The 11,629-nt window shown below is 35.6% G+C and overlaps 1 long non-coding RNA gene across 1 annotated transcript; it reads right to left on the bottom strand.

The window, feature by feature from the left end:
* Positions 1-593: 593 nt before the first annotated feature.
* On the bottom strand, positions 594-1,027 carry LOC130749312 (uncharacterized). The gene is made up of 2 exons (XR_009022892.1): positions 903-1,027; positions 594-821 (listed from the first exon to the last, which is right to left on the bottom strand). It is a non-coding gene; the product is annotated as an uncharacterized LOC130749312 (long non-coding RNA).
* Positions 1,028-11,629: the final 10,602 nt, after the last annotated feature.

The raw sequence follows: 11,629 nt of genomic DNA, 5'->3' as shown, positions 1-11,629 counted from the left end.
CGGTTTCAGCCGGTAACCGCTGTATTTGATAATATATATTACAGCGGTTCCACCACGGAACCGTTGTAATTTGTTTTTTTTTTTTTCTGTATTTGATAATATATATTACAGCGGTTTGGAACCGCTGTAATTTGTTTTTTTTTTTGGTTAAATTAATTACCACACCTGTTCAGCCAAAAGATCAACATTTCTTTTTTTTTTCTTTTTCTGAAAAGAAGATATATTGATCATCATTTAACCGAAAGGGTACACATTTCAAAAGCTATGAAAGCTGATTGCAAAATCAATACACATCACCCAACTAAAACAAGGTATAACACAGTAACATAAGCTAAAACAAGGTATAGCATATAAGCACAGTAACATCTCATGTAAACAGAACCTCTGTTCTTAAAGCAAGCATATGGACAGTAATTTCATGACAGCAAAAAAAAAAACTCTCATAAATGAATTTCTGCAATAGAAATGTGCCTTGAGTCTCCAAATCATAAGGACCCTCTCCCCATTTGAGTCTTCCAAACAAAAAAGATCAACATTTTCTAAACACAGAATATCAATTCAGCCATAAAATAAACATTTTCTGAACTTCAGCATATCAAAACCAATATATCTAAATATCAAAAGCTTCATAAATTCGAAGCAATTTCTAAAGTGCATAATATCTCAACCACGTCCTTAACTTCATCTACCACCATCTCATAGATAACTATCCAATAGATTAAATACTAAAAACAATTGTAAAAAACATAAGCAGCCCACTCATCTTTAACTTCACGCAATTGCTCTTCATTGTAGGAAACGAACTGACAATCTTCAAAATACTACAAAACAACATAAAAATAGAGTTAAGTTACAATTAGAGCTTTTAAAATCCAATGCGAACGCATATCAAAGTTTCTTACTTTCGTTGGAATCACAAGTTGTTGGTGAGTGATGATATCTTTCATGAACTTCATCACATAATATCCGCAATCAACATTATTAGTCTGACGAGGGCACTACAAAAGCCAAAGAATAAACACTAAATGAATGCTGTAAGCTCAGATATCTTTGTTCTATATAGAAAACTTCATGTAAATAAATAGACAAGTTTATAAACAGACACTACTCCATTTTACATTAACTTAGCAACAAGTTTTAGGTTGCCAGCTATATCACGAGGCAGAGGATACTTAGCAGCTACTATGTGCAAATCCAAATCATAAATGTCTAAAATAGAAAAATTATCTTCATTAGTTTGGCAGGGGTGTCTAATTAAGGTGCAATGCACCAAGACTTATAGCTACAATTAAGATATATTAATCAATTTAAGAACTCATGGAATAAATAAATTAGACTTCTGGTAAGTTTTACTTCTTGAAGTGGACATGATGAAGGCAATCTTCTCTAGACATCCAAGAGTGTGTCACATGCAACAGGTTTAGAAGATACAATCATACAAATTAACAAAATGACTACTAACAGCGTTACCTTATATCTTATCTAAATTTTGTACCCCTGCATCTAATTCTTCCTGATATGAAAATTTATACATTTTCTATCATTCTACGTGCTTGACAAGGAATGAGAGTAAAGGCAATTTTTTATACATCCAATAGAAATGACCTTCATTTTCTCTTAAGGAATTTTACTTAACTATACAGCTAAAAATTTGAACCAATAGCGTTAGTTGAGCTGTCCTTTTAAATACTAGTAATTCAGATCTTATCCCCACGACATTACCAACATGAATGTTTTTCTATAATGTTTAACAAAGGAATTGTGATGAAAGATGAAAGGGATGATTTGGGGAACCAAGTGCCAGGGTTGAAAGCTGAGCAGGAATGGGCAAAGACTATCCAAGCTAATATTGAAGAAGAATGGTCTAAGATTGGAGAAAAACTCATTGGAAGTGCTGGTTTTGAAGAGTGGATCTAATTAAGTACCTTTGCAATATTCCAGACTCATTTTAACCAAATATGCAATGGTTATCAGAAATTGTGACAACTATATTTTCTAATTCCAAACTGACATGAAACTTTCTGACATGATCAAGCTATCTGTACAGGAAGAAAATTTTCTATTTCCAAACACACTCAAACCCTAGGTTGCATTTACAAAATTGAAGAAAATCATACCTTATGAGGGAGAAGAAAATTGCTTGATCGAGGAGAGGAACAATGGAGCGCTTTTGAACTCTGAGGACAGGGCAACGAACCGTGCACGAAGGGACACAACACAAGAGCGGCAACGGCGCAGCAGGGACGGAGGCGGCGGCAAGGACGGTGGAGGCACAAGGTGCAGCAAGCTTTTGAGAGATGGAACAGAGGTTAAAATGGCTGATAAATAAAGTCTAACTTCTTTTATAAAATAAATGCATGTCAGACAAGGTCAAGAAGAAAGAACTATGTGTGTGTTTGGACCATCGTTGTCACACTTGATTTCAGATAAAATTGATTATGGTCAAATTGATTATGGTAAAAGTGAAATGAACAGATTAGAAAGTGGGTGGATACATTCAAGAAATCTGATTTTTGTGGGGCAATGTTGTGAAATCTCAGAATTAATTATATTCGCTTCAACACAGAATTGATTTTGGCTGAAATCAATTCTGAGATGATTATCAAACATCTATACTGTCATCTAAAGTTTACTCAACGAGAACTGATTTTGAGGTTACCAACGGGGAACCAAACACGCTAAATCAAAACACAACACCAACAGGTTAAAGTACCTAAAACAAAAGCATCAAATTCTCAATATTCTGACAGACCTAGAGAAACCCCCATTCCAAGTTCCAATTATTGATACAATTATAATCTTACCTTGCAAAACACTTGGATGATTGCCTCTACAAAGTTGACTAGGCTGCCTCTTGAATGATCTCTTCTTTCGTAGGAAGGGTTTAGGAATAAACTGAGATCTCTTTGATTGATGACACTGACACAAGAAATCATATCAACCATGTCAGTCAGATAACAAGGTTGCATTGCAGTTTACAACAATAACCACCAATTTAGTCTACAACACCTAATTTAGATTCTAATAAAAACAGAGGAAAAACATGATATTGAAAATTAAGATGCTAAAAAGCAAATAAAAATGAAAATAATTGTAAGTCTAACAGTAGTGAAAATAAGAAACATTCAGCCACTAAATACTTTCTTATACTCTAATTTTCTGCTAAATTATGTTGCAGATATAGGCAACCATATTCTGAATTTCTTTGAGTGTGGTAGTTTCTATTACCACCTCTAGAATACCAACAACAGATACAACTAGTAGTAAACAAGAGGAGCTTAAATATAAGCTCACAAGTATGTTCTTTATAAGCTATGTCATATAGAACATAATACAAGATAAGGAAGTATTCTTAGATGATAGCAGAAGATAAGGAAATGATAAGTGAATGCTTCTGCAGAGTCACATCATCAGGTCAGCTCCTGTTCTTGCTACACTTCCTTGCTACTTTGCATCTTCTTCACAACACTCACAAATTATTTGGATAGCAAAGAGGGGAAATTAAGAAAGAAAAATCTCATAATGGATTTGGAACTGAGTGTTTGATGATAATGAGCATATAGATTCTAGCAATGTGTTTCATTTCGGTTGCATTGCAGTTTACAACAATAACCACCAATTTAGTCTACAACACCTAATTTAGATTCTAATAAAAACAGAGGAAAAACATGATATTGAAAATTAAGATGCTAAAAAGCAAATAAAAATGAAAAATAACTCAAAATAGGAAGCAAATGTAACCATCTGAAACTGAAAAAGACAGAAGAAAGAAAGTGGATTCAAGATTGAAAACCTGTTTTGGCTGCAGGACAATTGAAAACCACAAGTCCTAAATATTTCCCATGTTTTGGCTACAGGATGAGAAGACAACAGCTCAGGCTATTTTGCTGAAAAAAACAACTTCTACGAGGTGATGGCAAGAACCATTCACAAAGGAAGACAAAACAAGAGTGGGAAGGACGGCGGCGGGAAGGACGGCTCCGACGCCGGCTAGGACGTCTCCGGCGGCGGCAAGGAGCGTGGAGGCAGAGGTAAAACGCGATTCAGAGAAGGAGGAGAGGTTAAGAGTCGAGAGAGAAGTGTGGTAAAGAATAGGGTTTACAGTTACTGGGTTTTGTTAGTGGGGTACCAATTCAATATAATATATATATAAAAACCAACATATTTAATAAAAGCTCACTCGAGCCCAGTGGTAAGAAGTCTTGCAATTTTTTGATGTACCCGGGTTCGAATCCTAAAGGAAACGTTTTTTTAATTTTCAGGATATATTATTTACAGCAGTTAGTAGACACACGCTGTAAATAGTGGAACCCAATTATTTACAGCGGTTTAGAACATAACCGCTATAAAATCCTATTATCCGCTCCGCGTTTTTGTCTTTACAGCGGCTGCAAAATTAACCGCTGTTAATAAGTAATGATTTTACAGCGGTTTGTTCTTTAACCGCTATAAAATCCTATAATCCGCTCCGTCTTTTTGTTTTTACAGCGCCTGCTAGGCAAAGCGCTGTAATAGGGGCGCTGAAAAAGCCCTTTTCTGGTGTAGTGATTGTTATGTGTCATGCTTTGATATGAAGTTTGATAGTTGAATTCTTATTACATATGCTCTGTGGGCGGGTTATGTTTGTATGGGACTTTTAGAATCAAAGCCCAAATCCATATATCTAGGTTTACACTTCCACTCCTATAAAAGAGATAGGAACCTCTTGTAATCTTCATGCTCACCTATATACTAGAGTAGCTAGCTAGGTCCTAAGGATCTCCTACTTCCGTTAGGGCTTGATCTAGTTTGCTCACTATTATAATCTTCATACCCACTTTGAACCTTTGTCTGTAACACCCCGATTTTGGTGGCGTCACTTTAGTAACCAAAAGTAAAATAAAAGCGGAAAAACGTGAATATATTTTTTTCGATATTTGTTTTCAGTAAATAAAGACTTAACGACAAAAGGTAGACATGACTAATGTACATATATATTTACAAACCCCACTGCTAGTAGCAAACCACGTCACGAGTAACCCCCAGTGACGGGTAACTGACAGAAAGTAGTGCCCGTAGGCAAATAGGTACAAACCGGAACAAAGTGTCAAGTGTGCAAAATACAGTCCTCCATAAAAGATAGGTCAGCCAAAATACCTCCTAATCCGACCAACTCTCTGTGATCCCCGTAAAGAGAACCACACGAAAAGCAAAAGGCCGGGAACCTACCCTGCCCAAAAACGAGAAACTGTAGACCAGAGCCAAGACGCTACTCCTACACTAATCCCGACTCGAGGAGTACTACACACCACTCCCCGCTACGCATCCCCAAGATCGTCGTCTGAATCGGAATCCAGGACGATCACGTCAAAAGCAGCCGCAACAGTGGGTGAGCTAGACTCAGATGAAGTCCCTCCTACAGGCAGCTCCTCCGAAGGGTCCTCCTCGTCCTCAGGTGATGATGGCGGTACAATAACTCCAGGGCCACAGTGCACGCCCGGTGGTAGGTTAAAGCTAATGGTGTGTCGTCTCAAGACTCCGTGCGTCAAGTTTCCCATTCGGTCAACGCAAATCCTCCATTATTCGCCCCGAATAAATAGCTCGGTGGCTGGCGGGGTCGACCACCCATGAGCCTGGGGTGTCCGTATCTAACAACTCGAACCTAGTCCCCCCCGAAGGGACGACCATCTCGAACCAGTCGGCCATCGACATCTGACAATAAAGGGCATACATAGCCCCCCATACACAGGTAGCACGCACAAGGGTCAACTCAAAGAATTACATAATAGTACATCCAATAGGCAAAACTTAAGTAGTAGCCACATAGGCTTAGTTATGTATAACAACCTTATAAATTGTATATCCTGTCAAATAAATAAATAACAGTTGCAAGCATTTAACATGTCTCAAACAGCGATAACAAGTAGCAAACACATCCAGCAACTAAATCAGCATGAATGGTGCATGAAATTCAAATGCTAAGGAACAAGATGCATTCCGGAGGGATGGGCACCATCGAGTCAGCCCTAACACCGGCCAAGGTGGGACCATTTCTGCTCGGGTGTCTCTTATACCAAACAAAATGTAGTCAGATCAGCAGTGAACCCGTAGGTCTGCCATTTCCGTCTGCTACTAAGAATCACCGTAGTGTTCTTACATGGAAATCCGGGTCTTATGACCATTTTTGGAATCCAACGAGGTCCGGCAATCCCACCGTGTATTAACCTCAATGAGTGCATGAATGCAAGTGGTTAGCCAAACAGCGTCTCCGACCTCACTCGTCACGTCGTCACGTGTTCTAGCTAACTAATTGTCTCTAAAAAGAATACCCTAAGGTAAATGTCGATTCTGCGACAAAAGACAATTAAATATCAGAAAGAGTGTAATCACTCGTGATAACTTATCGAGTTATCTGACTCATCTCCATCCGACGGTCAAAATCTGCTCAGTGAGCGAAGAGTACCAATGTACTTGGAAACTTAAAGTTCCCGGACTTATCTTTTAGATAGTCAAACAACAAATCTGCTCATCGAGCGAAAGAGTATAAGAATACTCGGAAACTCATTAGTTTCCCTAAATCTTGGATTCAGCGATACTTCCCATTTTCCAAAACTAATATTCAAGTCCTAAGCTCTTATTTGAGATTGTGATCATTATTTAAAGGTTTAGAGGTTGTTTAATGTCTTATGAATTTTCTTGTAAAATAGTTTCCTTTTAGTTTTATCTCTAGCCTTATGAGTTTAAAAGATCCCATAATCCCAAGTAATTCCCAGAGAAGGTCTCGATCCATCAAACAATAGCAAGGGTCCGAACCTCGGTCCGTCCCGTCAAACTTTCTCAAAATCTCACGATAAAATTTGGCATATTTTCCCGTTATCCTCACTCTGACGAACAACATATATATGTGTATTTGCATAATCAAAGTATCACAATCCAATAGTCATGGCACATATATCAACACATTGAAGAATAACCATGTAGCACTTAGCATATAGGGCAAATATCACACATCCTAGATTAACCAAGTAGCATTTAGCATGTGAATCAACCTCAACAACAATCACGCAATAAAAGATTATCAATTGTCAGCCGTAGCCTCAGAAAACATTTTTCCCAGTCAAACACAATCAAGTGCATAAACAGTAAATCAAGTCGAATTCGTCGACACCTAATTCATTATCTAGTATTCAGTGAGAAGCCCTCACCTGTAGGTTTTCCAGCTTGTTCCTCAACTCTTCCTTCACAAACTTCTTCTTCGAATCCACAAAGTTCCTCAAACGATCCTTAGGACAAATTCACAGAAATCAATCAAATTAAGTCGATATAATCGAAACAATACTAACAAAAGTTAGACAAAGCCCAAGAAGCTTCAGAGTACAACATCTAGGCACGAATGGAAGGGCTTTTCCCGAATGGATGAGTTTTGACTCGTTTCAAGTTTTGTACAAAAACACTTCATTCGCTAAAACGTGCATAACTCGAGCTACAGAACTCGGAATGACACGAAACCGGCGCCAAAATTTCGACAATTGAAAGAGCTACGCAATGGCTCAGGTCATAGAGACCCAAAAATTATTTTTGGGCACGGTACCCAAGCAAATAGGTTTCGGCCACTATGGAAAATAGCGTTTTCGAACTTTTTCTTCGATCTAAATCAATTCCTAGGTATTCTTAGGTGATATTTAGGCCAGGGAAACTCTCAGAAAAATTATCGGGTCAAAAACTGTCGCAGGGGTATTTTGGTCATTATTTTCAGCTCAGAATTTCAAAACTGGATTTTCGAAAAACAAATTGGATGGGGACGTTACCAACGACGTTTATGACGACTAATCCTACTAGCGCTAAGATAAGTCGTGAGTTTTTAGCGTAAAGAACGAGACTTTGCCCAAAAAATGGGTATTTCTCATAGAAATTGATTCCGGCGGCAATTCGGCGAGATTCAGCAGAAAACAACCGGATATTCATGCTCTAGATCATGTAGGCAATAAGTTTAGACACTGAAATCAACTTATTTGGACAGTTTTACAAAATGCTCAAAACTTTGAGCACAGAAAGACATAGAGAAAAGCGACAGAATTGACGATCAGAAATAAGAAATAGCATCAGTACCTCGAGGTCTACGCGTAGCAACGAGCGGAACGACGATCGGTCAAGAATTGAAAAAAAAAAACACTTTTCCTCCTTTTCCCCTCCAATGCCTCGGCCGTGTGTGTGTGTTTGTGATTTTTTGTGTTTTTTTTTTCATTTTAAGCTATATATAGGAAATGGAAAACGCGGAAAAATGAAAATTTCGCGATTCCGATTTTTCCTACTGATTCCAACGTATTTTAGACACAATAATCTTCCCGCTGAATCTTCTAATTCTTCAAAGAAATATCAGTATGATTTTATGTTTTCGAGGCTTGTTTTTAATGTGTACCGGCTTAAAAATGCACTTTATGGTTTTGACCTCGGATGCAGAAACTTCCTTCTGAAGAAAGATTTGGAACGTCGATTAGAGTGGGCTAACGCGGATAAAATCTTTATTTGAAGCTCCGAAAAGAAAAAGTCTTCATCGTCCGTCGATTTTAGGGTTTCTGAACTATTAGGGTTTCGGTTTCGGCAAACTTCCGAGTATTGGAATTTGTCGTTCGTACATTCCAGAGTTTCGTATCGAAACGCTCGTTTTGAAAAGGAATAAGAGAAAGTCTTATATTCCTCTAGAAGATTTTTGGAATTTATTCCTATAGTGTTCCAAGGGTGGAACTTAGTTTTCTTTCCTAAGGTTCTTGTCCTAGGTTTAATGCGAATATTAGTCGTGCTATAACTTTTATCGACTTTGATACCATCCTAAGCCTTTTCCTGAACTTTCTCCTTCAGAAATTTATTCCATTCAATAAACACTTGTTCAGGTTTTCCTTCACGTTACATCAAATTAATCGTGAAAAGGAATTTTATTCGATTTATTCCAAACCTAAAAACTTGGGTCTCACATTGTCCAAGTTTGCGGCACTACTGCACGAACACATGATGAAGATTCCTTACCTTAGAGAAAATTTCCCCATAACGCTTTGCTATAATACTTCCTGCAACCACTGAAAAGGTTTTGCCCTCCCTTAATTTGCTTTTCCCACGATGTCGCACCTTAAAATTTCAATCTTTGCATCCGCTCTTGTTTCTCCATACTTGTGTATCTTTATAAGAATATCTGCTTACTGGTACGTGTACCTCATGCTGATAATGACTCCTCCCATCAGTCCATGCTTGAACCTGCGTTTATGATCATAGGAACCCAATCTAGCCTGTAACCTCTCATTGTTGTTCTGAAACTGGTGAAAATGAGAACGTTGTCTACCATCCCTGCTGCTATTGTCAAGCAATTCATGAGAACACAATAGCCCCTCACCGACGAAGACTTTGTAACTTCGTCTTCCTTAAATCCTGCATCGTAGGTTGCCCGAGATGATGAATACATCGGACCTCCTCTCGTTGTCGTGGTGTTTGATGACACCATTGTTGCCTGTAGTGCTTGATGGAACCTCGGTTGAGGTCGTTATGGCTCACCTTGGCTCGCGACGGCTCTGCCTTCCTAAGGTGCACATAGGTGCAAACGAAATGGCAAGTATAAAATATTTTACTTTGATTTAATTTTTTAAAATATTTTACAGCATTACATTACTCAGACATAAGTATGTATGTGATATTAATTTTAAATTAATTTTTGTTTCAAATATTTTAAGTTATTCATCGTCTTAGTAATATTATTATTAATTTATATTTCTAAATTAAATTAGATAATATAATATTTAGCTTCCTATTTCTTGATGATTTTCGCTCAATGACTTTAAGGTTTTTATCGTTTCATATCTTTTTTGCTTAGCTCAATGAAAATGAAAAGTTAATATATAATAGAAGAGGTTTGAGTATGCGTGCAGCCTGAGGGAAAACTCTCAGAGGCACGTCATAGGAGCTAATTCTGAAACTAGAGAATCCAAGTGTTGTACGTGAATCATGACAAACATGTAAATAAAAGAAGTTATTTGATAAATAGATACATATAACTCTTAGTTCTTGTTACAAAGACCATAAAAAATAAAAGAGTCATTAAGTGAAACAAAAAATTTATTTATAAATAATATATTAAAAATATATTTTCTATAAAATATATTTATGTAATCATATTTTATAATTTGTATATTGGCCACAGAAAAGTTGAATAGAAAGTGAAAATAAAATTGGATAAACTATATATAACATTGAATATATATATTACTATATTTATATTATATGTTATTAAATTTATTATGAATATATATTTTTAAATATTTTTACATAAAAATTTTAGTACAAAATATATTATTAATAAATTAATAAATTTAATAAATATAACATAAATATATATCATATAATATATATATATATAATTAATGCTATATTTATAATATTATATTATATTATATTATATTATATATATTTAATAACATTGAATATTTATACATTTTATTTTTATATATATTATGTTGATATAATAAATCAATATAATAATATATATTCAGTATGATAATATAATGTAATATATATTTAATGTTATATTTAATTTAGTCAACTAAATTAATAAGTATGTACTATATATATTTAATAACATTGAATATATATATATATAATATAAATATAATAAAATAATATATTTATTTAATGTTACATTTAATTTAGTCAACTAAAATAATAAATATGTACTATATATATTTATAATTTATTAATTCAGTTGACTAAATTTAATATAAAATTAAATATATATATTATTTTATCATATTTATATTATAAAATTCTTTTATGAAATATATATAATAGTAATATAATATATATATATTATATTAGTATATTTATATTATATATCATTAACCATTTATTAAATATGTTTATAATATATTTCTTACTAAAATATTTATGTAAATGTATTTAAAATATATATTCATAATATATTTAATAATATATATAATAAAAATATAAGAATATATACATATTCAATGTTATATGTAGTTTGTGCAACTTTATTTTTACTTTCTATTCAACTCTTTTCCGTGGTCAAAGACAAGATAAAAATAATAAAATATGTTTACATAATTTTATTTTTATATAAAATATATTTTCTATACATTATTTATGAATCAATTTGTGCCTAGGAGACGTGGGCGGCCAAAGAAAGTGGTCGGCGAAGTCTGTTTATCTGTTGGTGTTGTGGATAAGGACCAAGGACTCGAGGCAACCACTCGCCGTCGTGGTCGTCCTACGAAGGATTAGAGTAGAGTCAAAGAGGTGAGCATTCCCAATGCATCAACCTCTTCTGGCCCGCTTGTAGAGGTCTTTCCCGAAGATCGACAATTGATGCTGCTGCCGACGGAATTCTCTGAGCCTTGGGGAGTTATGACTAGGGCAAGGAGTGCTCTATTGATGGGGAAACGACTGGGCATAGAGTATTCATGTTCAGATTATGTTGCCTTGGGTCAGATTGCGGCCCAGATTTCAGCGCGTAGAGGTTTGTTAGGCTAGTTTATTGGGATGTTGCGCCTGGTGGGTTTTGAGCAATCTCTTGATTTGGGTGTTCTGTCCTAGGGGTTTTGGGGGGTAGGTGGTGCTGCTGGCCTTTTAGGGGGTGATTAACTTGACATGT

The sequence above is a fragment of the Lotus japonicus genome, chromosome 3 (genome assembly GCF_012489685.1).
Source record: "Lotus japonicus ecotype B-129 chromosome 3, LjGifu_v1.2".
NCBI classification, from domain to species: Eukaryota; Viridiplantae; Streptophyta; class Magnoliopsida; order Fabales; family Fabaceae; genus Lotus; species Lotus japonicus.
Note: the sequence above shows the minus strand (reverse complement) of the source record. Positions and strands in the feature narration are given on the sequence as shown.